The 5,041-nt window shown below is 42.4% G+C and overlaps 1 long non-coding RNA gene across 1 annotated transcript; it reads left to right on the forward strand.

Moving 5' to 3' along the window:
- The first annotated feature begins 254 nt into the window (after positions 1 to 254).
- LOC147889568 (uncharacterized) lies at positions 255 to 1,120 on the forward strand. The gene is made up of 2 exons (XR_015542956.1): positions 255 to 509; positions 618 to 1,120. It is a non-coding gene; the product is annotated as an uncharacterized LOC147889568 (long non-coding RNA).
- Positions 1,121 to 5,041: the final 3,921 nt, after the last annotated feature.

Below are 5,041 nucleotides of genomic sequence, written 5' to 3' on the forward strand. Positions count from 1 at the left end.
ATCTCTCAGCTTGAAGCCGATATCTCTAAGCTTGAAGCCGATATCTCTCAACTTAAAGCCGATGTAGCAGTTCCCAACGCACAGATTTTAGCGACAGAAGCAAAGATCGAAACATTGCCGGACTTGAATGAAGCAGGTTTCAACACCTATCTTTCTAGCATGTAGTGTTTATCGAATCTTTTTAATGGATTTCCACTCTTTGTATCCCTGCAATTTATAACGGATTTCCACATTGCAGATTACTTCACAATGCATTGAAGGAGGCACATACTTGTACATGTGAGGGGATGGAAGTGGCGCATGGTGACGTGCGGGCTCCCAACATCATGGCGAGATCAGTGGAAGATTCTTTTGAGATCAAGTTTTTGGATTTTGATTGGGCTGGCACTGTTTAATCTACAATATATCCTTCCTTCATAAATACGGATCTGCTCTGGCATAAAGATGTGGGAACCGGGAAGCCCTTACAGCAGGACCATGATTGGTGGTGGGCAGACAAGTGGACCGAGGTAGACACTACTTATATTTTATATTGACGATATCACGAAAACATTGGGTTACTCCTTTTTTTGTAAAAGAAACGTTGTTAGGTGAGACTTTTTGTGTTGTGTGAACAGGCAGAAGCAGAGGACTCTACGGACGTGTAACTAAGAGGAGTAAAGGCATCATGGTCATTGCAGCAGCAGAAGCTGCTGATGACTTGCTTGATTTTGGTGATAAGTTGCACAGACCGCTTAGTTAGGACGTGTCACAATTCTTGTAGTTAATCTTCTGTTGTGTAAGCAGGCAGAAGCAGAGGATTGTATGGACGTGTAACAAAAGGTGAGTAAAGGCACCATGGTCATAGCAGCAGCAGAAGCTGCCGATGACTTGCTTAATTTTGGTGATAAATTGCACATTACATTGAGACGCTTAGACGCTTAGTTAGGATGCGTGACAATTCTTGGAGTATATATTTTTGAGTAAAGCGCAGACATGTGATTGTAGACCTTACATTCTAGATGTGATGGAGTTGGTCTGGCAGATTTTTACATCAGGAAATTTGCAAAGGATTCTGCAGGACTCATCACACCTAGGTTGAGGGGTCACCTATGCACGCCACTACTTCAAGTTTGCATCATGAGAGAGCATTAACCTTGGAAAATCATATATAAAAGCAATCTCTTGAATGCTATCCCATGATGGTGTTGGGAGGTTAGGATCCCAATGATATGTAAAATAGGTTAGAAGGGTCTGTGCCTGCAATGGGCCAATTCAGGACACCTTCAATTTTGGGTGATCTTGAGAATTTTCTATATAGGTTGTACTTCCACTTCATTTAGGTTTTCAGTTGTCTAGCAAAGGATGGCTAAATGCTCCATGAGGAACTGCAGGGGAACTGCCCTGCTGCCAGCCTAGCGGTGTACCTATCAATGGTATAATCAGGCTTCTTTTTCAGCTTGTAGACCCATTTTGTTCCAATAGCCCTCTTCTCTGGAGGCAAGTTTACCACATCTTAGGTATTATCTTCGCGAGTCTTTAGAAACCCAATATAGGTGCTTATTCTTGGGCATTGATGACGACATAAGCCTTGCTTTGCTTACTAAGTATGTCTACCTTTTGTTTTTTGTTAGCTCATTTTTCTTCTCTTTAGTTTTTTTTTGCTTTGTAGAACTTTGGTTTTTAGAAACAAAAATCTGAATTTGTAAGAGCAGATATATTCTAGTCTTACAAATGTACATATATTATTTCCTGAATGGACCTCAACTCATCCTGCATGGCCTGCATCCAATGCACATTATCACATGCATTCTCAAAGCACTCAGACTCTTCCATCGATGAGGGTACCCATCCTAGCTGACTCTAAAAACTGTGACCCCTCTGCCTCAGCTGTATCTCTGCGAGTCTTGCCAAATAAAGGAGCAGAAACCTACTCTTCTGGAGAGTTTGGACCAGCCAATAAGGCACAGCCCATGCTTCGTGTAGAGCTGAACCTTCCCTTGCAACTACATCCCACAAACGCACTTTGTCCATGTCCAACACGGCTAGTCAAATGTCCTCTTTGTAGCTCTACCATTCCAACAATATTGGCCATCTATGGAGACATACCAAAGTGCTTTTATTTCACCCGATGAGTTGTATAGATTGGCTGAATCATCTGCATAGGTGCCATCTGCGCGGAAAATGGTTTGGTTTGGATTGAGGGAAGGAAGCGCAACAATCAAGCATATGCTTTCCAAGGTTGTGATTGGAGTATCAATCTACTCATAGCAACACATTTGCAAAGCTTTTAAGGTCAAGAGTTCCGAAGCCATCCACAATCGGAAGCAGGGTTATGAGTTGCGATGCCAAGAGCCGCAAGCTCCTCCCAAGCAGGATGTCCAACCCCACTTTGGCGCTTTTGAATTTTGGGTTGAATTTTCTTGTCGGACAGCAACGGATTAGAGAACGTTATTCAAAGTACGAAACAACACCTTGATTGTGTCTTCTGCACATTCACGATTTGATTCAATGGGTGAAAGTAAGAGCATAACCAATGTAGACGTTGCTCCTGCGAGTTGAAATACCTCGATGGAGAACTCCTCAACCCTCTTCTGTTATCCTCTAAGAAATTCCTCACCCCTCTTCTGCTATCCTCCAAGAAAATTCCCTAGATTAACTTGTTCATGCTTGTAAGAAAAAACCTCAAAAACCAGCAACTTTTGTGTTAACCTGCGGAAAGGAGTATTGAAATCATGCACAGGGACAAAAAAGATTCCATCCAAGTGTAAGAATTCCAACACACGGAGAGTTCACTCCAAGTCAAGTCTTGAAAAATGGAGTCCAAACAAATCACCTTCCATAGTAAGCACACTTGGAGCAAGCAAACACTCACCCTGGGAACTTCGTTTATCAACACTTTGATCTACCAAGAGACAACGATTATCACCATAACTTCTTCAAAGCCTTCGCATCGACCGATACACTTTGCATGGGCGGCAATACTGATTTCGAAATTCCCCCTCAAGTTTCGACTTTGGAGCCTTCACTCTCATGCTTGCAACCAATTGCTACACACGGCGTGGCAGATCCATGAGATAGATGTTACACCATTTCAGATTTTGAGCTTGTTCTAGAAAGAACCTCGTGTCCACCCTTCGTTAAGATATAGTAAGATAATAAGATGAGATGACTGGGGACCCACACCTAGTTATATAGTTTAGCTGATTGCCCCAAAGTGAATGTCTTTATGAGGTTAAAGGTGTCTTCTCCTCCTCTTTCTTGTGTACATGCACAACCACTCAAACAAAATCTCTCTCTCTCTCTAATATTCACACACATGCATGCTTATTAAGCATATGTATGCACACACTGTCTATAAGTTTTCCTACTCACACAAATTCTATATTTGTATTGTTATCTTACACATGGCCATATGTATATCTCACACCCACTCATGCTTGATTTACGTGGAATGTCACATATTGCATGCAAAAAAGACTCTCTCAAGCATCCGTATATGTTTGTCTCTTGCATGTATATATATGTGTATGTGTTGCATAAGCGTGTGCATGCATATATGTAGTGAGTGCATGTGTATGTGTGTACATCTCATGTACATGTGTGCCCACATGAGTGTGTGAATATACACCCCCTATGTAGGTATAATAACCGAAAAAGGAATGTAACCCTACATAAGAAAGAAAGAAGGAAAGAAATTTTATATGAGTCTTCGGTAGACTGATGGGTCTATGAGACTGAAAGAAAACCTGATACAAACCACAGTAAGGGTAGAGCTACTAAACTAGTATCATCACCCGTGCTAAGTCCTAAGCTGATCATACATAGTCAAATACATCTAGGGGTGACAATGAAAAGAAAAAAGATTGGAGTGGAGCGGAATCCTCCGTATGTCATGTCGCCCTGGTTGGTGCGTAGCCAATGATGAGATGTTGGCGTCTATCAAGGGATGTCGTGCGTCTCAGTCTCTTGGAGAAGGCTTGACGCAAGACCAGAGCCATCGTGACTCTCGTGGGACGTGTCCCGAGTCTAAACAATGCCGGGACATCCCCCAGAGTGATTTGTGTGTCCCCTCAATGCCTCATGTGTCATGTTGCAGTCTCCAATGTGATGAGGATGATCCCCCAACAGTCCCTGGAAGCTTTAAGGGCACGTCTCCACAAATTAGCGAAGAAACACACACCTCGTTTCATGGCATTTACGCAAGCCAATGAGTTATTGACTTTAAGGTCGGACCAATTGTCGTCACACCTTCGAAAAAAGTTCTACCCTTTGAGTCTCTTCAAGGACGAGCACTATGAAGAGTTGGGTTTTCGAAGTTTGTTTTATGGACACACTCATGCATATGACATACCAACCCGAACGAGCTACCAAGACATAGTCAAATGAGAGTTGTGTAATGAGGACAGAAGGTTTGCATGGTCAATTGAGAACCTGTTCTTCAAGACAATGAAAGTGCTGGTGTGGCAAGTGATGTTGTCCACTTGGGTACGCATGAGAAAAGGTCAACTGCAAGGAAGAATGCTTGATGCAAGAGCAGCAATTGTGGGGACAAACATTGAGAGGCTATTACAATCCAAAATTGGCTTCCATGACTTCATTTGCCTAAGAACATCAACTGATTATCAACATTTGAAGGAGATGTTTTTGCCATGGTGAGACAACTTGGGACACCCATATTCTTCATCACCTTATTTGCAACTAAACTGTGGGAACCACAAACTATGGGAACCACTATTGTGATGCCTCCGCGAATTGTCAAAAGCAAGCTTTCCACACAACGCCAATGACAGACACCGACAACCAAGAGCTAACCAAGTCTGATCCTATCACAACCGTGCAATATTATGTACACAAATTTAGAGCTTTGAAGATGTTCCTACGACAAGATGATAGCATTATGGAACCAATAATGGATTTCTCCTTCGTGACAGAATTCCAAAACAAAGGCAACCAACATGATCATGGGCTAATATGGATTGACGAAGCGCCCATTTGCAACAACTGTGATGACGACTGTGAACAATTCATTGACAAACGCATCACAACAGCGCCAAACTCA

Source organism: Dipteris shenzhenensis, chromosome 20 (genome assembly GCF_047967505.1).
Source record: "Dipteris shenzhenensis isolate YYH24624 ecotype China chromosome 20, Dip_SZ_1.0, whole genome shotgun sequence".
NCBI lineage: Eukaryota > Viridiplantae > Streptophyta > Polypodiopsida > Gleicheniales > Dipteridaceae > Dipteris > Dipteris shenzhenensis.